Source organism: Sinohyriopsis cumingii, unplaced genomic scaffold, assembly GCF_028554795.1.
Source record: "Sinohyriopsis cumingii isolate HCF-2022 unplaced genomic scaffold, ASM2855479v2 utg002136l, whole genome shotgun sequence".
Lineage (NCBI taxonomy): Eukaryota > Metazoa > Mollusca > Bivalvia > Unionida > Unionidae > Sinohyriopsis > Sinohyriopsis cumingii.
The window spans coordinates 74346-100955 of NW_028316138.1; the positions used below are offsets into that span (position 1 = coordinate 74346).

At 34.6% G+C, this 26610-nt stretch overlaps 5 non-coding genes across 5 annotated transcripts; all 5 read left to right on the top strand.

Moving 5' to 3' along the window:
- The first annotated feature begins 1173 nt into the window (after positions 1 to 1173).
- Trnan-guu (transfer RNA asparagine (anticodon GUU)) lies at positions 1174 to 1247 on the top strand. Its single transcript has one exon. It is a non-coding gene; the product is annotated as a tRNA-Asn (tRNA).
- Positions 1248 to 1954: 707 nt separating this feature from the next.
- Trnan-guu (transfer RNA asparagine (anticodon GUU)) lies at positions 1955 to 2028 on the top strand. Its single transcript has one exon. It is a non-coding gene; the product is annotated as a tRNA-Asn (tRNA).
- An 11831-nt stretch (positions 2029 to 13859) lies between these two features.
- On the top strand, positions 13860 to 13933 carry Trnan-guu (transfer RNA asparagine (anticodon GUU)). Its single transcript has one exon. It is a non-coding gene; the product is annotated as a tRNA-Asn (tRNA).
- Positions 13934 to 21822: 7889 nt separating this feature from the next.
- Trnan-guu (transfer RNA asparagine (anticodon GUU)) lies at positions 21823 to 21896 on the top strand. Its single transcript has one exon. It is a non-coding gene; the product is annotated as a tRNA-Asn (tRNA).
- A 707-nt stretch (positions 21897 to 22603) lies between these two features.
- Positions 22604 to 22677, top strand: Trnan-guu (transfer RNA asparagine (anticodon GUU)). Its single transcript has one exon. It is a non-coding gene; the product is annotated as a tRNA-Asn (tRNA).
- The last annotated feature ends 3933 nt before the right edge of the window (positions 22678 to 26610 follow it).

Sequence of the window (26610 nt, forward strand, 5' to 3'; positions counted from 1 at the left end):
AAGACATATGCATGAAACCAAATGATTAGAGATAGATATATCCAAATTGGACATAAATCCAATGTATTCGAGGCGAGAAGATCGATAAAATGCCTTATTTGCTGAATGATGTCAGTTTTCTACAAATTGAAATTTACCCCTTTCTCTATATGATCTGTACATCTCTTAATTACGTGGTTTATAATATGGCCCAGTGAACATTTTAAACTGCAGAAATTGCTTAAAGCTTATGTCATCACGCACTCCACTGCCCATTGGCTGACCGTTTGAGACGAAATCTAGATTGCTGAACATACCCATTTCTGACACTTTCGCACTTTGTCTCACTTCCATAAAAACCGGTCATTTTGACTTTAAAGCTGACTAATTATTGACCAGGAGATATTGCTCTTCAGGTCTCTGTGGCGCAATCGGCAAGCGCGTTCGGCTTTTAACCGAAAGGGTGGTGCTTCGAGCCCACCCAGGGACGATGACTCTTATTTTGCACCTTTTCATTTGAGTCTTTTATCCTTGTCTGCCATATTGCCGAACAAAAAGGAAGCATAATATATGTACATATATTTTTTAAATCATGTTTATTGCATTATTATACAACGATTGAACTACGAAAATTATTTTGACATTACCTTCACACTGCCGCCAAAGAACAAGACTTTTGTACTTAATGCATTGTAATAATAGATACATAAAAGTGTTTACAGATATGATATTACACACCATCTTCCAATATGATCATGACTCAATTTTAGCCGTGAAAATACTCTCAAGCCAACACTACAAGTGTTATGCATAAAACCGAATTATTAGAGATAGATATATCCAACTTGGACATAAATCCAATGTATTCGAGGCGAGAAGAGAGATAAAATGCCTTATTTGCATAATGATGTCAGTTTTCACCAAATCGAATGATACCCCATTTTCTATATGATCTCTACGTGTGTTAATTACGCGATGTATAATATGGCCCAGTTAAAATTTTAAACTGCAGAGATTAGTTAATTCTTATGTCGTCATGCACTCCACTACCGATTGGCTGACCGTTTGAGACGAAATCTAGATTTCTGATCATAACCATTTCTGACACTTTCGCACTTTCTCTCACTTCCATTAAAACCGGTCATTTTGACTTTGTAGCTGACTAATTATTGACCAAGAGATATTGGTCTTCAGGTCTCTGTGGCGCAATCGGTTAGCGCGTTCGGCTGTTAACCGAAAGGTTGGTGGTTCGAGCCCACCCAGGGACGATGACTCTTATTTTGTACCTCTTCGTTTGAGTCTTTCATCCTTGTCTATCATATTCCGGAACAAAAAGCAAGCGTGATATATGTACATATATTGTTTAAGGCATCTTTATTGCATTGTTATACAATGATTCAAGTACAAAAATTTATTTTACGTAATCTTCACACTACCGACAAGCAACAAGTAAGCTTATGTACTTAATGCAGTGTCATAATAGATGCATAAAAGTGTTTTCAGATATGATATTACACACCATCTTCCAGTATGATCATCACTCAATTTTAGCAGTGAAAATACTCAGAGGCCAAAACTATTAGATATATGCATGAAACCGAATGATTAGAGATAGATATATCCAACTTGGACAAAGATCCAATGTATTCGAGGCGAGAAGAGCGATAAAATGCCTTATTTGCTGAATGATGTCAGTTTTCTACAAATCGAATTATACCCATTTCTCTATAGGATCTGTACATCTCTTAATAACGTAGTTTATAATATGACCCAGTGAACATTTTAAACTGCTGAAATTGCTTTATGCTTATGTCACCACGCACTCCACTACCCATTGGCTGGCCGTTTGAGACGAAATCTAGATTGCTGACGATAACCATTTCTGACACTTTAGCACTTTGATTCACTTCGATAGAAACCGGTTATTTTGACTTTAAAGATGACTAATTATTGACCAAGTGATACTGGTCTTCAAGTCTCTGTGGCGCAATCGGTTAGGGCGTTCGGCTGTTAACCGAAAGGTTGGTGGTTCGAGCCCACCCAGGGACGATGAATGTTATTTTGCACCTCTTCATTTGCGTCTTTCATCCTAGTCTACCATATTCCGGAACAAAAAGCAAGTGTAATATATGTACATATATTGTTTAAGGCATCTTTATTGCATTGTTATACAATGATTCAGCTAGGAAATTCTATTTTACATAACCTTCACACTGACGTCAAGCAACAAGTAGGCTTATGTACTTAATGCAGTGTCATAATAGATGCATACAAGTGTTTTCAGATATGATATTACACACCATCTTCCAATATGATCATCACTCAATTTTAGCAGTGAAAATACTCTCAGGCCAAAACTACAAGACATATGCATGAAACCGAATGATTAGAGATAAATATATCCAACTTGGACATAAATCCAATGAATATGAGGCGAGAAGAGCGATAAAATGCCTTATTTGCTGAATGATGTCAGTTTTCTACAAATCGAAGTATACCCATTTCTCTATATGATCTGTACATCTCTTAATTACGTGGTTTATAATATGACCCAGTGAACATTTTAAACTGCAGAAATTGCTTTATGTTTATGTCATCATGCACTCCACTGCCCATTGGCTGGCCGTTTAAAGGAGACTAGAAAGAAAAATTTGCCTTTTATGTATGTAATTCTCTATAAATTTTAATTGGACTGTGATGTTTATAAATTATATATCGTAGAATGGTAGTGATTATATTGCGCGGAAGATACCACTATCGCGTAAATTGTCGAGTTTTTCCGAGCTTTGATGAGACGATAGATGACGTGGTCCTGTGACGCAGTACTAGCCAGTCCTCAAATACAAACATACATGGCGAGCGAGACAAGAGGAGTGAAGGTTTGGGTTGCTCATTCAAAAGTTGAATATGTTTCCGAGTTATGCTCATAACTATATCTGTTGAACTGTGTGTTTAAGACCTGACAGCAGAAAAGTACAACAGTAAGAAGGTGCTCATATTTCATATCTTGGAATTTAAAAAATGCAATGTAATTTTTAAATAAATACTTATACATCGTGTGCTGTGCACAAATGTGATAAGGATTAAGTGATGGTGCCCAATGTAAAAATTAAAAATTTACCACAATGCAATAAATTCATTTAAGAATGATGTAAATGACATATTCATTACACAAGCCCGGACAGTTCAAGCCGGGAGAAAAACCTCCCGATTTTGGGGGTATTTCCACACCTACCTCCCGATCTCGTACTATCTCCCGAGTTTTTGCAGAGAACTCCCTATTATAACATTATGTCTGCCAATTTTCATTTCTCAGAAGAAGATAAAAAACAAAAAACAAAAACAAAAAAGCACCATCCATAAATATATAGAACGTATACAATCCACAGATGCCATATTCTATTTTATCACTTGTGAATATTGTCGTGACGAAATAGTAAATATCACACTAGTTTTTTTCTCCAGTAAATAGAATGTTAAGATTAAACATTATTCACGTAAATTTCATACTTTTTCAAACACTACAACAGATTTGTAGTAATAAAAACATTAAAAAAATAAAATTGTCGCCAATTGGCCTAAATCCCATGAATGATCACTGTGAATGTGGCCTACGTTTCTCTGCAAAGAAAATCAATCTCCATTTCCACCAAAGAAACTGCCAGTTAACGCCTGACATTCCTCTACCGTATATGTAAAGTTTAATTACCATGATTAAATTAAAAGAAGGAATAAATGAAAATATGTCACGCAGTATATGTGCCCCCAAAGAACTAATTCAGAATAAATATTGTATTCAGTAAACCGTGTTACACGCCTTAAGACTTAAACCTAAGGAAATAAGGTGGGATTTAAATGTGGGAAAAACAGATTTTAACTGTTAAAATGAAGTCCTAGGCATCGTAAGTTACAATAAAATAGGGCATCGTTTATTTTCCAATCAATACTGATGTTTACATATACATATTGTAGAACATGGTTTCTTTGAAGTATGTCGGAAGAGCAGTCCTTTTCACAAGATAAATGAATTGATAAGGATTAACTGTTAATTAGCCACACTGGCCTTATGCTTGTGTACTCAAGTCTAACCGTTAGCTATTATGCAGTTTAGCCACAGCTGACCAGAATAAGATACAAGGGTCTTGTCCTGGGGGATAATAAGGCGTATCAGAGGGGAAATGGCGCGTCCAATGGGTGCTCGCACATTGGGGCAAGGGATGGGGTCAATTGTAGCCTCCTCCAATTTCTATTGTCAGCCAGTTAAATTGAAACTTTGATTTTATAACTGACCTCTTTTCTTTTTAGTCGCTGCTATTTAAACATCCTAAGGGATAGTTTTATATCAGTTCCAATCATTACAGATTACCGTTTATACATACTACGTGTAACAGGCATAGACTGATTATTATTTTTTATTTTTAAATTTTTATTTAAGATTACTGAAAATTGTGTTTTCTCGAAACATGACCGTGTCAGTGGTTTAAAATCTTATTTTTAGATAAGCTTTCATTTGATTAAAATCAGATCTCAATTTCACGTAGGACAGTGGTGATTTGATTTCGATTGTGCCATGTTAAGGCATGTACGTCAACATCTTGAAAATACATTTACTCTTTTCATCAGCGCGATCAAAGTTTCCTCAGGCAAACAATTTTTTTCCGACAAACCCGACGGGGACCTAACTTTGAATAGAGGATGGGCCCGAACTAAAATTAGAGGGGCCCCGAGAGTCGGGCTATCATATTTTTTCCGGGTTCCTTTTCGTAACATTCCTTTAGAAATGTAATGATCATAGTGTGCTGTATGGTGTTGCTTTGAAATCGACTCGCTTGTAATAATGTATCCATACTTTCTTTATGCCTTTATTTTTGGAAAAGAAAAAGAAAATGTTGTCCACAGGCTTTTCTTAATGTGCTATTACACCCGTAAGTAACGCAAAACGGCATTGTCTTTTACTCTGGCAACTCCCAGTTGGGATGCTGGAGTCGCTTCTATGACGTCACACCCGAAAGTAACCGAATAGGCGCGGAAATTTTGCATACAAGGTCACGGAAATTCAGCTCCTAGAAGATATGCCAATATTTAAATATTGGAATTACGGTCGCGGATGATACTTCAGAATCAGGTTTTCTTCTATAGTGCTTTTATTATTATTCTGTATTTCCATTGGTTTCTGGTCTCCTTTAAGGCGAAATCGAGATTTCTGACCATAACCATTTCTGACACTTTCCGACTTTCTCTCACTTCCATTAAAACCGGTCATTTTGACTTTGCAGCTGACTAATTGTTGACGAAGAAATATTGGACTTCAGGTCTCTGTGGCGCAATCGGTTAGCGCGTGCATTAGTATACAACGATTGAACCACGAAAATTATTTTCACATTACCTTCACACTGCCGCCAAGGAACAAGACGACTTTTGTACTTAATGCAGTGTCATAATAGATGCAAAAAGGTGTTTTTAGATAAGATATTACACACCATCTTCCAATATGATCATGACTCAGTTTTAGCCGTGAAAATACTCTCAAGCCAAAACAACAAGGCTTATGCATAAAACCGAATGATTAGAGAGATATACATATCCAACTTGGACATAAATCCAATGTATTCGAGGCGAGAAGAGCGATAAAATGCCTTATTTGCTGAATGATGTCAGTTTTCTAAAATCGAATTATACCCCTTTCTCTATATGATCTGTACATCTCTTAATGACGTGGTTTATAATATGGCCCAGTGAACATTTTAAACTGCAGAAATTGCTTTATGCTTATGTCATCACGCACTCCACTACCCACTGGCTGACCGTTTGAGACGAAACCGAGATCGCTGACCATAACCATTTCTGACACTTTCGCACTTTGTCTCACTTCAATAAAATCCGGTCATTTTGACTGTAAAGCTGACTAATTATTGACCAAGGGGTATTGCTCTTCAGGTCTCTGTGGCGCAATCGGTTAGCGCTTTCGGCTGTTGTTCTCAATAGCACTTCTGTTGAACAAATGCTCATGATAGGATATAACAAAGAAACAAAATCAGTAAATAGTTATTTTTTGAACTACATTCTGAGCATTGCTCGATTGTGCATTTACAAAAGAAGAAACATTATGTCTTTATTAGGGAAACAAATAGACATAGAAAGATTGTTCCAATATTTGACTAGAAAATATATATTATATGCGTATCAACATTACAAAGACAAAAATCAGACTTTGATTACGAAGTATTTTGTAAAAGATAATCCTTTAATGAGAATAGAAGAGGATAAAGTGTTTATTACTTTGTAGAATCATTGTTTTGTACTATAGCATTACAAAATAAAATTTTAGAATCATTGTTCTGTAATATAGCTTAACAAAATAGTATTGTAGAATCAATGTTTTGTAATATAGCATTACAAAATACTATTGTAGAACCATTATTTTGTAATATAGCATTACAAACTACTATGTACATACTGACTGTATATTTTTAACTTATATACTGTACAAAGCGTTTTTTAAATAAAGAAAGAAAAAAAAAAACCGGTTCTCGTCCGATCACCGAAGTTAAGCAACGTCGGGCCCGGTTAGTACTTGGATGGGTGACCGCCTGGGAATACCGGGTGCTGTAGACTCTAAATTTTTTTTTTCTTTTATAACTAAAAACAGTTGAAGTTTTTCTTTCTTTCTTTTATTGTAACTAAATTTACTTTCTTCAATATAAATAATAAATAGAGCAATTTCTCGAAAAAAAAAAAAAAAAAAAGCGCTTTCGGCTGTTAACCGAAAGGTTGGTGGTATGAGCCCACCCAGGGACGATGACTCTTATTTTGCACCTCTTCATTTGAGTCTTTTATCCTTGTCTGCCATATTCCCGAACAGAAAGGAAGCATAATATATGTACATATATTTTTTAAATCATGTTTATTGAATTATTATACAACGATTGAACTACGAAAATTATTTTGACATTACCTTCACACTGCCGCCAAAGAACGAGACTTTTGTACTTAATGCATTGTAATAATAGATACATAAAAGTGTTTACAGATATGATATTACACACCATCTTCCAATATGATCATGACTCAATTTTAGCCGAGAAAATACTCTCAAGCCAACACTACAAGGGTTATGCATAAAACCGAATGATTAGAGATAGATATATCCAACTAGGACATAAATCCAATGTATTCGAGGCGAGAAGAGAGATAAAATGCCTTATTTGCATAATGATGTCAGTTTTCACCAAATCGAATGATACCCCATTTTCTATATGATCTCTACGTGTGTTAATTACGCGGTGTATAATATGGCCCAGTTAAAATTTTAAACTGCAGAGATTGGTTAATGCTTATGTCGTCATGCACTCCACTACCGATTGGCTGACCGTTTGAGACGAAATCTAGATTTCTGATCATAACCATTTCTGACACTTTCGCACTTTCTCTCACTTCCATTAAAACCGGTCATTTTGACTTTGTAGCTGACTAATTATTGACCAAGAGATATTGGTCTTCAGGTCTCTGTGGCGCAATCGGGGGACTTCCGGTTATGACATCAGAAGGAAAACACGTTTGATGATCGCTCCGTGAATTTTCGAGTTTTTTTCCTTTAATAGACATTTTTGCTGTTTTAATTTGTTACAGGTACGTTGATAAGATTTGTGTGATCGCATTCATATATAAGTGAGATATATTTTGAGTGTGTGGATAACTTTATCCACCACACAATATATTATTTTCGGTGACAATGAATACAAAGCCTGGTCGTGCTGCACGTGCAGCACAAGGAGCTGACTCACACTCTAATGACACCAGTGGAATAGCTAACAATAAGAATGGCATGTCGAGTAAGATTGATAGACAGACAGGAGCTTCTCGTCGTTTTGGGAAAGAATGTTCCGTGGTGATTGATGTAAAGGATGTGAAGAAAATAAAGGCAAGTGATATTGTTAGAAGTGTAGAAGAATTAACCGGAGATATGTCGGTCTATGCAGTTGTGCCCAAAGGTGCAAATTTGTATGAGGTCACACTACCGAGCAAGGAAGTAGCATATAATACCTTGTGTGGAATTGATATTGGAAGTGAACACTTTGATTGTACTCTATTATATTCAGACACTATTATAGTGTCAATTCTTCATTTACCAGCATACATCAATGATGATGATATAAGTATGAAGCTCGGTGAATACGGAGTAGAACTTCTTTCTCCCATTCAACGCAGATATTATCCTGGAACTAGTGTGGCTGATGGGACTCGTTATGTCAAATGTAAATTTCCACAGCAGGTAAAATCCTTGCCTTACAGTCTGAATTTTCAGACTGTTAATGGTCAACAATACTTTAGAGTATTACATGACAATCAAGTTAAGGTATGTTCTAGATGTCTAGATCCGGGACATGTTATAAAAGACTGCCCTGATTTTGTATGCTACAAGTGTGGGGAGCAAGGCCATGTAGCAAAAAATTGCACAAGGCAAAGATGTGATAGTTGTGGAAGTTTTCCTCTTATGTGTACATGCAGGATATGCGACAAATGCCACAAAGAGGCGCAAACATGTATGTGTTACAGAGAGGCCATTGCAGGTATTCATTCGCAAGTTGATGATGATACGAGGGAAGACATATTGGAGTTACCGAGTGACGAAGATGATAAAGAAGAAATTGAGAATGCAAAAAAAGATAATGAGAGTGGAGAAAGTGGGGAAGAAAAAGAAAGAAGTGGAGTTGATATGACCAATGTAGAAATAGAGGAAGTAAACAACAATCATACAATTGGAGATGGATCGGGGACAGATTCAGATGATGACAGGAAGATGGCTGCAGACGTTGTTGAAAGATCAAACGAATCACGTACATGTCAAGAAAACGGTACTAATATCGAAAATTTCAAAGTAGTACAAAGGAGAAGGAGAAGGTTTAATCCAGTACCTAACATAAAATTGAATAACATGCGACGAACACCTATTAAGAAATGATCAAACACTCAACATTTTTTAATACTTTCAATACACTCATCATAATCATGGCTTTAAATATTGTATCTCTAAATGTAAATGGCTTGCGTAATTTGAATAAACTAAAGTCTGTTTTAGAAATATTTAAAGAGAAAAGAGGCCATATTTTATTATTGCAAGAAACCTTTTGGGATGATGAGTTTGTTGAAAGTGTTAGAGAAAATGAGATTTGGAATGGTGACATATTTTATAGTAATGCAGACAATAGGAGGGCAGGTGTTGCTGTTTTAGTAGTGAGAGAAAACTTAGAAATCAGGTGACACAAGAAATTATTGAAAAGGGTAGGATTTTACATCTTAAAATAGCTATTGATGATAAAGTGATTGATTTAATCAATATTTATGCTCCAAATGTTGTGAAGGAAAGGTTTAACTTTTTCATGAAGCTAAATACATATTTACATAACAGTACTAGTGATAGCACTATCCTGGCTGGTGATTTTAATACAACTTTAGCAGGTATTGATCGACATAACAAAGCCTTACATATTGATGATGTAGCAGTGCGTGAACTTTATAAAATTATTCATGATAGGAATATTACCGATTTATGGAGATCACGAAATCCTAGTACTCGTAGTTTCTCCAGAAAACAAGTTGTACTAGGCGAAATGAAGCAGAGTAGAATAGATTATTTTTTGATTTCCTCAAAATTGCATTCCAATGTGCAAAATATTTATTATGCAGATACATCCTTTAGTGATCATTCTTTTGTATACCTTAAACTAAATACCTGCAAAGTGGAAACAGGGCCCGGATTATGGATACTAAACAACAATGTTCTTTTTGAGGAAAAATATGTACAAAGAGTGAAATCAATTCTTACCGAAGGAAAAACTGAAGAAATGTATTTAAGGGAACCACTCATTTGGTGGGATAATGTAAAATACAAAATTAAAAAATTTTCCCAAGTATACTGTACAAGAAGAAATAAGGAAAGATTACAAGAATACTTTACATTGCAAAATAAATTAAAATCATTTTCAGAAAAAGTCGCAAATAAAGAATCATATGACATTAACAAATATGAAGAACTAAAACATCAGCTAAGTGACTATGAAACTGATTTTTGTCGGGGTGCTATTTTGAGATCTAAGGCGAAATGGGCAATTGAAAGCGATAGAAATACTAAATACTTTCTAAATCTTGAGAAATATCGACACAACAAAAATGTAATCAATGAATTGATTGATGATGATGGTGTAATTATTTCAAATACAAGCGGGATCTTAGATGAAATACATCAGTTTTATAGTCATTTATATTCTTCGGTAACTGTTGATGATAATTGTACTGAATCACTTTTAAATTTTGTAAACTGTTCTGTATCTGATGAGGATAAAGATATGTGTGATGCCATAATAACAGTTGATGAAATACATACAGCTATAAAAGGGATGGCTAAAAATAAAGCCCCGGCCCGGACGTATTGACAGTAGAGTGGTATTGTAAATTTTATGATTGTATATATGATATTCTGTTGCACATCTTTCAGAGTGTTAAGAATGACAATATTATGTCGAGATCAATGAGATTTGGGGTTATATCACTTATTTATAAAAATAAGGGGGATAATAGAAGATTGCAAAATTGGCGTCCTATCAGTTTACTTAATGTAGATTATAAAATTTTGGCAAGGATTTTGTCTACACGTTTAAAAATGGTATTACCCAAAATTATTTCTCAAACTCAGACATGTTGTATAGTTGGGAGAGATATTGCTGATACTATAGTCACTGTAAGAGATATTATAGATATGGTTGAGAGAGACAATCTTGAGGGATATATCTTAAAAATTGATCAAGAAAAAGCGTTTGACAGAGTTTGCCACTCATATCTGATTTCTGTTTTACGAAAGTTCGGTTTGGTGACAATTTTATTCAGTGGATAAAGATATTTTATAATGAAATTAAAAGTAGTGTTTAAATGCAATGGTCATCTAACGAAACCCTTTTTAATTAAAAATTCAGTCAGACAAGGTTGTCCTATATCAGCAATGTTATATGTATTAGCAGCAGAACCCTTAGGACTCGCTATCAAAGCAAATTCCACTATCAAAGGTATTCCACTCCCACTGTCTAGTAATACAAGTAAAGTTTTTCAACATGCAGATGATACAACCTTGACATTAGCGGACACACAATCCATTAATCAATCTTTTAATGTACTTGACTTGTATTGTAAAGGATCTGGTGCAAAGGTGAACAAGGAAAAGACAGAACTTCTGTGTATTGGATCTGGTAAACTTACTGATGATTATTGCAAACAATTACAAATTCAAATGTGTGATCAAGTCATCTTAATTTTGGGAGCTTATGTTGGAAAATGTGCAAAGTTATGTGAGCAACTGAACTGGAATGATAGATTGTCTAAAATTAAAAACTTATTGCAACTGTGGTCACAGAGATTTTTGACAATACAAGGAAAAGTAACAGTTGTTAATAACTTATTAGTTTCTAGAGTATTGTACATAGTGTCAGTTCAGCCTCTTCCTGATATGATTGCTGATGAATTGAAGCAATTATTTCTCAGATTTATCTGGTCAGGAAAGTCCCATTTGGTTCACTATTATACAATAATTGGTGATAAGCGAAATGGCGGACTACAGTTAACTGATATAAAGATGAAAATGTATGCATTCAGACTAAAATTTTTAAAAAGATACTTTGATGTGAATTGCCATGCTATGTGGAAAAATACCTTTGATCACTTTTTATCTACTGTCCTAAACATGAGGTTGACCAAAGAGTTGTTTCTCATGTCTTTAAATAAGCAACAATTGAATACCCTACCTATATTTTACAGAGAAATGTTTCATGCATGGGAAAAACTTAGAAATAATATCGATACAAATATTGATGTGAGGAATGTTTTTGAACAACCTCTCTTTTTAAATCCTAATATTACATGTGCTGGTAAAACGTTGTTTTTCGCAGAATTTATAGAAGCAGGAATTGTTCGTGTTCAGGATATTACATATGAATTTGTACCTGGAATACTACCTTATAGAGCTATTCATGAAATGATATACAAATCAAATTCTGAGATCAAAACAGATAAGATTAAAAAAGACTATAATTGCATAATAGAAAGTATACCATTAGGCTGGAGAAATATTGTTGCAACAGAGTCAAAACCCACTGTAACCAATGGGAGAAATAATATGTTTCTCAGAGTTGATACAAAATTATATGACCTCTGTTTATGTACAACACAACTATTTTACAAGCTTTTATGTACGTTGATTTTTCAAGAACCAGCTTCTGTTTCCTTTTGGAGTAAGATATTTAGTTTGGAAAAGCATAAATACTGGAAATTGATACACCTACCTTTCAAGACCCCAGATTGTATAGATTTGGATTACAGAATAATACACAATCGAATATTTACAAAAGAGAGACTAAAATACTATGGCAAAATTGATAATGACTTATGTCCAGTGTGCCAGTTGGAAACAGAAGATTTATTTCACATGTTTTTGAAATGTCCTGAATTAAGCTCTTTTAAGAATTATATTGTATATATAGTTGAGATTCTTTTTAAAAATTGTAGAGTTGGTGTTCTCAATAGCACTTCTTTTGAACAAATGCTCATGATAGGATATAACAAAGAAACAAAATTAGTAAATAGTTATTTTTTGAACTACATTCTGAGCATTGCTCGATTGTGCATTTACAAAAGAAGAAACATTATGTCGTTATTAGGGAAACAAATAGACATCGAAAGATTGTTCCAATATTTGACTAGAAAATATATATTATATGCGTATCAACATTACAAAGACAAAAATCAGACTTTGATTACGAAGTATTTTGTAAAAGATAATCCTTTAATGAGAATAGAAGAGGATAAACTGTTTATTACATTGTAGAATCATTGTTTTGTACTATAGGATTACAAAATAAAATTTTAGAATCATTGTTCTGTAATATAGCTTAACAAAATACTATTGTAGAATCATTGTTTTGTAATATAGCATTACAAAATACTATTGTAGAACCATTATTTTGTAATATAGCATTACAAATTACTATGTACATACTGACTGTATACTTTTAACTTATATACTGTACAAAGCGTTTTTTAAATAAAGAAAGAAAGAAAAAAAAAAAAAAAAAAAAGCGCGTTCGGCTGTGAACCGAAAGGTTGGTGGTTCGAGCCCACCCAGGGACGATGACTCTTATTTTGTTCCTCTTCATTTGAGTTTTTCATTCTTGTCTAAAATATTCCGGAAGAAAAAGCAAGCCTAATATATGTACATATATTGTTTAAGGCATCTTTATTGCATTGTTATACAATGATTCAAGTAGGAAAATTTATTTTACATAACCTTCACACTGACGTCAAGCAACAAGTAGGCTTATGTACTTAATGCAGTGTCATAATAGATGCATAAAAGTGTTCTCAGATATGAGATTACACACCATTTTCCAATATGACCATCAATCAGTTTTAGCAGTGAAAATACTCTCAGGCCAAAACTACAAGACATATGCATGAAACCAAATGATTAGAGATAGATATATCCAAATTGGACATAAATCCAATGTATTCGAGGCGAGAAGATCGATAAAATGCCTTATTTGCTGAATGATGTCAGTTTTCTACAAATTGAAATTTACCCCTTTCTCTATATGATCTGTACATCTCTTAATTACGTGGTTTATAATATGGCCCAGTGAACATTTTAAACTGCAGAAATTGCTTAAAGCTTATGTCATCACGCACTCCACTGCCCATTGGCTGACCGTTTGAGACGAAATCTAGATTGCTGAACATACCCATTTCTGACACTTTCGCACTTTGTCTCACTTCCATAAAAACCGGTCATTTTGACTTTAAAGCTGACTAATTATTGACCAAGAGATATTGCTCTTCAGGTCTCTGTGGCGCAATCGGCAAGCGCGTTCGGCTGTTAACCGAAAGGGTGGTGCTTCGAGCCCACCCAGGGACGATGACTCTTATTTTGCACCTTTTCATTTGAGTCTTTTATCCTTGTCTGCCATATTCCCGAACAAAAAGGAAGCATAATATATGTACATATATTTTTTAAATCATGTTTATTGCATTATTATACAACGATTGAACTACGAAAATTATTTTGACATTACCTGCACACTGCCGCCAAAGAACAAGACTTTTGTACTTAATGCATTGTAATAATAGATACATAAAAGTGTTTACAGATATGATATTACACACCATCTTCCAATATGATCATGACTCAATTTTAGCCGTGAAAATACTCTCAAGCCAACACTACAAGGGTTATGCATAAAACCGAATGATTAGAGATAGATATATCCAACTTGGACATAAATCCAATGTATTCGAGGCGAGAAGAGAGATAAAATGCCTTATTTGCATAATGATGTCAGTTTTCACCAAATCGAATGATACCCCATTTTCTATATGATCTCTACGTGTGTTAATTACGCGGTGTATAATATGGCCCAGTTAAAATTTTAAACTGCAGAGATTGGTTAATGCTTATGTCGTCATGCACTCCACTACCGATTGGCTGACCGTTTGAGACGAAATCTAGATTTCTGATCATAACCATTTCTGACACTTTCGCACTTTCTCTCACTTCCATTAAAACCGGTCATTTTGACTTTGTAGCTGACTAATTATTGACCAAGAGATATTGGTCTTCAGGTCTCTGTGGCGCAATCGGTTAGCGCGTTCGGCTGTGGACTTCCGGTTATGACATCAGGAGGAAAACACGTTTGATGATCGCTCCGTGAATTTTCAAGTTTTTTTCCTTTAATGGACATTTTTGCTGTTTTAATTTGTTACAGGTACGTTGATAAGATTTGTTTGATCGCATTCATATATAAGTGAGATATATTTTGAGTGTGTGGATAACTTTATCCACCACACAAAATATTATTTTCTGTGACAATGAATACAAAGCCTGGTCGTGCTGCACGTGCAGCACAAGGAGCTGACTCACACTCTAATGACACCAGTGGAATAGCTAACAATAAGAATGGCATGTTGAGTAACATCGATAGACAGACAGGAGCTTCTCGTCGTTTTGGGAAAGAATGTACCGTGGTGATTGATGTAAAGGATGTGAAGAAAATAAAGGCAAGTGATATTGTTAGAAGTGTAGAAGAATTAACCGGAGATATGTCGGTCTATGCAGTTGTGCCCAAAGGTGCAAATTTGTATGAGGTCACACTACCGAGTAAGGAAGTAGCATATAATACCTTGTGTGGAATTGATATTGGAAGTGAACACTTTGATTGTACTCTCTTATATTCAGACACTATTATTGTGTCAATTCTTCATTTACCAGCATACATCACCGATGATGATATAAGTATGAAGCTCGGTGAATACGGAGTAGAACTTCTTTCTCCCATTCAACGCAGATATTATCCTGGGACTAGTGTGGCTGATGGGACTCGTTATGTCAAATGTAAATTTCCACAGCAGGTGAAATCCTTGCCTTACAGTCTGAAATTTCAGACTGTCAATGGTCAGCAATACTTTAGAGTATTACACGATAACCAAGTTAAGGTATGTTCTAGATGTCTTGATCCGGGACATGTTATAAAAGACTGCCCTGATTTTGTATGCTACAAGTGTGGGGAGCAAGGCCATGTAGCAAAAAATTGCACAAGGCAAAGATGTGACAGTTGTGGAAGTTTTCCTCTTATGTGTACATGCAGGATATGCGACAAATGCCACAAAGAGGCGCAAACATGTATGTGTTACAGAGAGGCCATTGCAGGCATTCATTCGCAAGTTGATGATGATACGAGGGAAGACATATTGGAGTTACCGAGTGACGAAGATGATAAAGAAGAAATTGAGAATGCAAAAAAAGATAATGAGAGTGGAGAAAGTGGGGAAGAAAAAGAAAGAAGTGGAGTTGATATGACCAATGTAGAAATAGAATCTGAGGAGGAAGTAAACAACAATCATACAATTGGAGATGGATCGGGGACAGATTCAGATGATGACAGGAAGATGGCTGCAGACGTTGTTGAAAGATCAAACGAATCACGTACATGTCAAGAAAACGGTACTAATATCGAAAATTTCAAAGTAGTACAAAGGAGAAGGAGAAGGTTTAATCCATAACCTAACCTGAAGATGAATAGCATGCGACGAACACCTATTAAGAAATGATCAAACACTCAACATTTTTTAATACTTTCAATACACTCATCATAATCATGGCTTTAAATATTGTATCTCTAAATGTAAATGGCTTGCGTAATTTGAATAAACTAAAGTCTGTTTTAGAAATATTTAAAGAGAAAAGAGGCCATATTTTATTATTGCAAGAAACCTTTTGGGATGAGGAGTTTGTTGAAAGTATTAGAGAAAATGAGATTTGGAATGGTGACATATTTTATAGTAATGCTGACAATAGGAGGGCAGGTGTTGCTGTTTTAGTAGTGAGAGAATTGAGAAATCAGGTGACACAAGAAATGATTGAAAAGGGTAGGATTTTACATCTTAAAATAGCTATTGATGATAAAGTGATTGATTTAATCAATATTTATGCTCCAAATGTTGTGAAGGAAAGGTTTAACTTTTTCATGAAGCTAAATACATATTTACATAACAGTACTAGTGATAGCACTATCCTGGCTGGTGATTTTAATACAACTTTAGCAGGTATTGATCGACATAACAAAGCCTTACATATTGATGATGTAGCAGTGCGTGAACTTTATAAAATTATTCATGATAGGAATATTACCGATTTATGGAGATCACGAAATCCTAGTACTCGTAGTTTCTCCAGAAAACAAGTTGTACTAGGCGAAATGAAGCAGAGTAGAATAGATTATTTTTTGATTTCCTCAAAATTGCATTCCAATGTGCAAAATATTTATTATGCAGATACATCCTTTAGTGATCATTCTTTTGTATACCTTAAACTAAATACCTGCAAAGTGGAAACAGGGCCCGGATTATGGATACTAAATAACAATGTTCTTTTTGAGGAAAAATATGTACAAAGAGTGAAATCAATTCTTACCGAGGGAAAAACTGACGAAATGTATTTCAGTGAACCACTCATTTGGTGGGATAATGTAAAATACAAAATTAAAAAATTTTCCCAAGTATACTGTACAAGAAGAAATAAGGAAAGATTACAAGAATACTTTACATTGCAAAATAAATTAAAATCATTTTCAGAAAAAGTCGCAAATAAAGAATCATATGACATTAACAAATATGAAGAACTAAAACATCAGCTAAGTGACTATGAAACTGATTTTTGTCGGGGTGCTATTTTGAGATCTAAGGCGAAATGGGCAATTGAAAGCGATAGAAATACTAAATACTTTCTAAATCTTGAGAAATATCGACACAACAAAAATGTAATCAATGAATTGATTGATGATGATGGTGTAATTATTTCAAATACAAGCGGAATCTTAGATGAAATACATCAGTTTTATAGTCATTTATATTCTTCGGTAACTGTTGATGATAATTGTACTGATTCACTTTTAAATTTTGTAAACTGTTCTGTATCTGATGAGGATAAAGATATGTGTGATGCCATAATAACAGTTGATGAAATACATACAGCTATAAAAGGGATGGCTAAAAATAAAAGCCCCGGCCCGGACGGATTGACAGTAGAGTGATATTGTAAATTTTATGATTGTATATATGATATTCTGTTGCACATCTTTCAGAGTGTTAAGAATGACAATATTATGTCGAGATCAATGAGATTTGGGGTTATATCACTTATTTATAAAAATAAGGGGGATAATAGAAGATTGCAAAATTGGCGTCCTATCAGTTTACTTAATGTAGATTATAAAATTTTGGCAAGGATTTTGTCTACACGTTTAAAAATGGTATTACCCAAAATTATTTCTCAAACTCAGACATGTTGTATAGTTGGGAGAGATATTGCTGATACTATAGTCACTGTAAGAGATATTATAGATATGGTTGAGAGAGACAATCTTGAGGGATATATCTTAAAAATTGATCAAGAAAAAGCGTTTGACAGAGTTTGCCACTCATATCTGATTTCTGTTTTACGAAAGTTCGGTTTTGGTGACAATTTTATTCAGTGGATAAAGATATTTTATAATGAAATTAAAAGTAGTGTTAAATGCAATGGTCATCTAACGAAACCCTTTTTAATTAAAAATTCAGTCAGACAAGGTTGTCCTATATCAGCAATGTTATATGTATTAGCAGCAGAACCCTTAGGACTCGCTATCAAAGCAAATCTCACTATCAAAGGTATTCCACTCCCACTGTCTAGTAATACAAGTAAAGTTTTTCAACATGCAGATGATACAACCTTGACATTAGCGGACACACAATCCATTAATCAATCTTTTAATGTACTTGACTTGTATTGTAAAGGATCTGGTGCAAAGGTGAACAAGGAAAAGACAGAACTTCTGTGTATTGGATCTGGTAAACTTACTGATGATTATTGCAAACAATTACAAATTCAAATGTGTGATCAAGTCATCTTAATTTTGGGAGCTTATGTTGGAAAATGTGCAAAGTTATGTGAGCAACTGAACTGGAATGATAGATTGTCTAAAATTAAAAATTTATTGCAACTGTGGTCACAGAGATATTTGACAATACAAGGAAAAGTAACAGTTGTTAATAACTTATTAGTTTCTAGAGTATTGTACATAGTGTCAGTTCAGCCTCTTCCTGATATGATTGCTGATGAATTGAAGCAATTATTTCTCAGATTTATCTGGTCAGGAAAGTCCCATTTGGTTCACTATTATACAATAATTGGTGATAAGAGAAATGGCGGACTACAGTTAACTGATATAAAGATGAAAATGTATGCATTCAGACTAAAATTTTTAAAAAGATACTTTGATGTGAATTGCCATGCTATGTGGAAAAATACCTTTGATCACTTTTTATCTACTGTCCTGAACATGAGGTTGACCAAAGAGTTGTTTCTCATGTCTTTAAATAAGCAACAATTGAATACCCTACCTATATTTTACAGAGAAATGTTTCATGCATGGGAAAAACTTAGAAATAATATCGATACAAATATTGATGTGAGGAATGTTTTTGAACAACCTCTCTTTTTAAATCCTAATATTACATGTGCTGGTAAAACGTTGTTTTTCGCAGAATTTATAGAAGCAGGAATTGTTCGTGTTCAGGATATTACATATGAATTTGTACCTGGAATACTACCTTATAGAGCTATTCAAGAAATGATATACAAATCAAATTCTGAGATCAAAACAGATAAGATAAAAAAAGACTATAATTGCATAATAGAAAGTATACCATTAGGCTGGAGAAATATTGTTGCAACAGAGTCAAAACCCACTGTAACCAATGGGAGAAATAATATGTTTCTCAGAGTTGATACAAAATTATATGACCTCTGTTTATGTACAACACAACTATTTTACAAGCTTTTATGTACGTTGATTTTTCAAGAACCAGCTTCTGTTTCCTTTTGGAGTAAGATATTTAGTTTGGAAAAGCATAAATACTGGAAATTGATACACCTACCTTTCAAGAAACCAGATTGTATAGATTTGGATTACAGAATAATGCACAATCGAATATTTACAAAAGAGAAACTAAAATACTATGGCAAAAGTGATAATGACTTATGTCCAGTGTGCCAGTTGGAAACAGAAGATTTATTTCACATGTTTTTGAAATGTCCTGAATTAAGCTCTTTTAAGAATTATATTGTATATATAGTTGAGATTCTTTTTAAAAATTGTAGAGTTGGTGTTCTCAATAGCACTTCTTTTGAACAAATGCTCATGATAGGATATAACAAAGAAACAAAATCAGTCAATAGTTATTTTTTGAACTACATTCTGAGCATTGCTCGATTGTGCATTTGCAAAAGAAGAAACATTATGTCGTTATTAGGGAAACAAATAGACATAGAAAGATTGTTCCAATATTTGACTAGAAAATATATATTATATGCGTATCAACATTACAAAGACAAAAATCAGACTTTGATTACGAAGTATTTTGTAAAAGATAATCCTTTAATGAGAATAGAAGAGGATAAAGTTTTTATTACTTTGTAGAATCATTGTTTTGTACTATAGGATTACAAAATAAAATGTTAGAATCATTGTTCTGTAATATAGCTTAACAAAATACTATTGTAGAATCATTGTTTTGTAATATAGCATTACAAAATACTATTGTAGAACCATTATTTTGTAATATAGCATTACAAACTACTATGTACATACTGACTGTATATTTTTAACTTATATACTGTACAAAGCGTTTTTTAAATAAAGAAAGAAAAAAAAAAAAAAAAAAAAAAAAAAAAAGCGCGTTCGGCTGTTAACCGAAAGGTTGGTGGTTCGAGCCCACCCAGGGACGATGACTCTTATTTTGTTCCTCTTCATTTGAGTTTTTCATTCTTGTCTAAAATATTCCGGAAGAAAAAGCAAGCCTAATATATGTACATATATTTTTCAAGGCATCTTTATTGCATTGTTATACAATGATTCAAGTAGGAAAATTTATTTTACATAACCTTCACACTGACGTCAAGCAACAAGAAGGCTTATGTACTTAATGCAGTGTCATAATAGATGCATAAAAGTGTTTTCAGATATGAGATTACACACCATTTTCCAATATGACCATCAATCAGTTTTAGCAGTGAAAATACTCTCAGGCCAAAACTACAAGACATATGCATGAAACCAAATGATTAGAGATAGATATATCCAAATTGGACATAAATCCAATGTATTCGAGGCGAGAAGATCGATAAAATGCCTTATTTGCTGAATGATGTCAGTTTTCTACAAATTGAAATTTACCCCTTTCTCTATATGATCTGTACATCTCTTAATTACGTGGTTTATAATATGGCCCAGTGAACATTTTAAACTGCAGAAATTGCTTAAAGCTTATGTCATCACGCACTCCACTGCCCATTGGCTGACCGTTTGAGACGAAATCTAGATTGCTGAACATACCCATTTCTGACACTTTCGCACTTTGTCTCACTTCCATAAAAACCGGTCATTTTGACTTTAAAGCTGACTAATTATTGACCAGGAGATATTGCTCTTCAGGTCTCTGTGGCGCAATCGGCAAGCGCGTTCGGCTTTTAACCGAAAGGGTGGTGCTTCGAGCCCACCCAGGGACGATGACTCTTATTTTGCACCTTTTCATTTGAGTCTTTTATCCTTGTCTGCCATATTGCCGAACAAAAAGGAAGCATAATATATGTACATATATTTTTTAAATCATGTTTATTGCATTATTATACAACGATTGAACTACGAAAATTATTTTGACATTACCTTCACACTGCCGCCAAAGAACAAGACTTTTGTACTTAATGCATTGTAATAATAGATACATAAAAGTGTTTACAGATATGATATTACACACCATCTTCCAATATGATCATGACTCAATTTTAGCCGTGAAAATACTCTCAAGCCAACACTACAAGTGTTATGCATAAAACCGAATTATTAGAGATAGATATATCCAACTTGGACATAAATCCAATGTATTCGAGGCGAGAAGAGAGATAAAATGCCTTATTTGCATAATGATGTCAGTTTTCACCAAATCGAATGATACCCCATTTTCTATATGATCTCTACGTGTGTTAATTACGCGATGTATAATATGGCCCAGTTAAAATTTTAAACTGCAGAGATTAGTTAATTCTTATGTCGTCATGCACTCCACTACCGATTGGCTGACCGTTTGAGACGAAATCTAGATTTCTGATCATAACCATTTCTGACACTTTCGCACTTTCTCTCACTTCCATTAAAACCGGTCATTTTGACTTTGTAGCTGACTAATTATTGACCAAGAGATATTGGTCTTCAGGTCTCTGTGGCGCAATCGGTTAGCGCGTTCGGCTGTTAACCGAAAGGTTGGTGGTTCGAGCCCACCCAGGGACGATGACTCTTATTTTGTACCTCTTCGTTTGAGTCTTTCATCCTTGTCTATCATATTCCGGAACAAAAAGCAAGCGTGATATATGTACATATATTGTTTAAGGCATCTTTATTGCATTGTTATACAATGATTCAAGTACAAAAATTTATTTTACGTAATCTTCACACTACCGACAAGCAACAAGTAAGCTTATGTACTTAATGCAGTGTCATAATAGATGCATAAAAGTGTTTTCAGATATGATATTACACACCATCTTCCAGTATGATCATCACTCAATTTTAGCAGTGAAAATACTCAGAGGCCAAAACTATTAGATATATGCATGAAACCGAATGATTAGAGATAGATATATCCAACTTGGACAAAGATCCAATGTATTCGAGGCGAGAAGAGCGATAAAATGCCTTATTTGCTGAATGATGTCAGTTTTCTACAAATCGAATTATACCCATTTCTCTATAGGATCTGTACATCTCTTAATAACGTAGTTTATAATATGACCCAGTGAACATTTTAAACTGCTGAAATTGCTTTATGCTTATGTCACCACGCACTCCACTACCCATTGGCTGGCCGTTTGAGACGAAATCTAGATTGCTGACGATAACCATTTCTGACACTTTAGCACTTTGATTCACTTCGATAGAAACCGGTTATTTTGACTTTAAAGATGACTAATTATTGACCAAGTGATACTGGTCTTCAAGTCTCTGTGGCGCAATCGGTTAGGGCGTTCGGCTGTTAACCGAAAGGTTGGTGGTTCGAGCCCACCCAGGGACGATGAATGTTATTTTGCACCTCTTCATTTGCGTCTTTCATCCTAGTCTACCATATTCCGGAACAAAAAGCAAGTGTAATATATGTACATATATTGTTTAAGGCATCTTTATTGCATTGTTATACAATGATTCAGCTAGGAAATTCTATTTTACATAACCTTCACACTGACGTCAAGCAACAAGTAGGCTTATGTACTTAATGCAGTGTCATAATAGATGCATACAAGTGTTTTCAGATATGATATTACACACCATCTTCCAATATGATCATCACTCAATTTTAGCAGTGAAAATACTCTCAGGCCAAAACTACAAGACATATGCATGAAACCGAATGATTAGAGATAAATATATCCAACTTGGACATAAATCCAATGAATATGAGGCGAGAAGAGCGATAAAATGCCTTATTTGCTGAATGATGTCAGTTTTCTACAAATCGAAGTATACCCATTTCTCTATATGATCTGTACATCTCTTAATTACGTGGTTTATAATATGACCCAGTGAACATTTTAAACTGCAGAAATTGCTTTATGTTTATGTCATCATGCACTCCACTGCCCATTGGCTGGCCGTTTAAAGGAGACTAGAAAGAAAAATTTGCCTTTTATGTATGTAATTCTCTATAAATTTTAATTGGACTGTGATGTTTATAAATTATATATCGTAGAATGGTAGTGATTATATTGCGCGGAAGATACCACTATCGCGTAAATTGTCGAGTTTTTCCGAGCTTTGATGAGACGATAGATGACGTGGTCCTGTGACGCAGTACTAGCCAGTCCTCAAATACAAACATACATGGCGAGCGAGACAAGAGGAGTGAAGGTTTGGGTTGCTCATTCAAAAGTTGAATATGTTTCCGAGTTATGCTCATAACTATATCTGTTGAACTGTGTGTTTAAGACCTGACAGCAGAAAAGTACAACAGTAAGAAGGTGCTCATATTTCATATCTTGGAATTTAAAAAATGCAATGTAATTTTTAAATAAATACTTATACATCGTGTGCTGTGCACAAATGTGATAAGGATTAAGTGATGGTGCCCAATGTAAAAATTAAAAATTTACCACAATGCAATAAATTCATTTAAGAATGATGTAAATGACATATTCATTACACAAGCCCGGACAGTTCAAGCCGGGAGAAAAACCTCCCGATTTTGGGGGTATTTCCACACCTACCTCCCGATCTCGTACTATCTCCCGAGTTTTTGCAGAGAACTCCCTATTATAACATTATGTCTGCCAATTTTCATTTCTCAGAAGAAGATAAAAAACAAAAAACAAAAACAAAAAAGCACCATCCATAAATATATAGAACGTATACAATCCACAGATGCCATATTCTATTTTATCACTTGTGAATATTGTCGTGACGAAATAGTAAATATCACACTAGTTTTTTTCTCCAGTAAATAGAATGTTAAGATTAAACATTATTCACGTAAATTTCATACTTTTTCAAACACTACAACAGATTTGTAGTAATAAAAACATTAAAAAAATAAAATTGTCGCCAATTGGCCTAAATCCCATGAATGATCACTGTGAATGTGGCCTACGTTTCTCTGCAAAGAAAATCAATCTCCATTTCCACCAAAGAAACTGCCAGTTAACGCCTGACATTCCTCTACCGTATATGTAAAGTTTAATTACCATGATTAAATTAAAAGAAGGAATAAATGAAAATATGTCACGCAGTATATGTGCCCCCAAAGAACTAATTCAGAATAAATATTGTATTCAGTAAACCGTGTTACACGCCTTAAGACTTAAACCTAAGGAAATAAGGTGGGATTTAAATGTGGGAAAAACAGATTTTAACTGTTAAAATGAAGTCCTAGGCATCGTAAGTTACAATAAAATAGGGCATCGTTTATTTTCCAATCAATACTGATGTTTACATATACATATTGTAGAACATGGTTTCTTTGAAGTATGTCGGAAGAGCAGTCCTTTTCACAAGATAAATGAATTGATAAGGATTAACTGTTAATTAGCCACACTGGCCTTATGCTTGTGTACTCAAGTCTAACCGTTAGCTATTATGCAGTTTAGCCACAGCTGACCAGAATAAGATACAAGGGTCTTGTCCTGGGGGATAATAAGGCGTATCAGAGGGGAAATGGCGCGTCCAATGGGTGCTCGCACATTGGGGCAAGGGATGGGGTCAATTGTAGCCTCCTCCAATTTCTATTGTCAGCCAGTTAAATTGAAACTTTGATTTTATAACTGACCTCTTTTCTTTTTAGTCGCTGCTATTTAAACATCCTAAGGGATAGTTTTATATCAGTTCCAATCATTACAGATTACCGTTTATACATACTACGTGTAACAGGCATAGACTGATTATTATTTTTTATTTTTAAATTTTTATTTAAGATTACTGAAAATTGTGTTTTCTCGAAACATGACCGTGTCAGTGGTTTAAAATCTTATTTTTAGATAAGCTTTCATTTGATTAAAATCAGATCTCAATTTCACGTAGGACAGTGGTGATTTGATTTCGATTGTGCCATGTTAAGGCATGTACGTCAACATCTTGAAAATACATTTACTCTTTTCATCAGCGCGATCAAAGTTTCCTCAGGCAAACAATTTTTTTCCGACAAACCCGACGGGGACCTAACTTTGAATAGAGGATGGGCCCGAACTAAAATTAGAGGGGCCCCGAGAGTCGGGCTATCATATTTTTTCCGGGTTCCTTTTCGTAACATTCCTTTAGAAATGTAATGATCATAGTGTGCTGTATGGTGTTGCTTTGAAATCGACTCGCTTGTAATAATGTATCCATACTTTCTTTATGCCTTTATTTTTGGAAAAGAAAAAGAAAATGTTGTCCACAGGCTTTTCTTAATGTGCTATTACACCCGTAAGTAACGCAAAACGGCATTGTCTTTTACTCTGGCAACTCCCAGTTGGGATGCTGGAGTCGCTTCTATGACGTCACACCCGAAAGTAACCGAATAGGCGCGGAAATTTTGCATACAAGGTCACGGAAATTCAGCTCCTAGAAGATATGCCAATATTTAAATATTGGAATTACGGTCGCGGATGATACTTCAGAATCAGGTTTTCTTCTATAGTGCTTTTATTATTATTCTGTATTTCCATTGGTTTCTGGTCTCCTTTAAGGCGAAATCGAGATTTCTGACCATAACCATTTCTGACACTTTCCGACTTTCTCTCACTTCCATTAAAACCGGTCATTTTGACTTTGCAGCTGACTAATTGTTGACGAAGAAATATTGGACTTCAGGTCTCTGTGGCGCAATCGGTTAGCGCGTGCATTAGTATACAACGATTGAACCACGAAAATTATTTTCACATTACCTTCACACTGCCGCCAAGGAACAAGACGACTTTTGTACTTAATGCAGTGTCATAATAGATGCAAAAAGGTGTTTTTAGATAAGATATTACACACCATCTTCCAATATGATCATGACTCAGTTTTAGCCGTGAAAATACTCTCAAGCCAAAACAACAAGGCTTATGCATAAAACCGAATGATTAGAGAGATATACATATCCAACTTGGACATAAATCCAATGTATTCGAGGCGAGAAGAGCGATAAAATGCCTTATTTGCTGAATGATGTCAGTTTTCTAAAATCGAATTATACCCCTTTCTCTATATGATCTGTACATCTCTTAATGACGTGGTTTATAATATGGCCCAGTGAACATTTTAAACTGCAGAAATTGCTTTATGCTTATGTCATCACGCACTCCACTACCCACTGGCTGACCGTTTGAGACGAAACCGAGATCGCTGACCATAACCATTTCTGACACTTTCGCACTTTGTCTCACTTCAATAAAATCCGGTCATTTTGACTGTAAAGCTGACTAATTATTGACCAAGGGGTATTGCTCTTCAGGTCTCTGTGGCGCAATCGGTTAGCGCTTTCGGCTGTTGTTCTCAA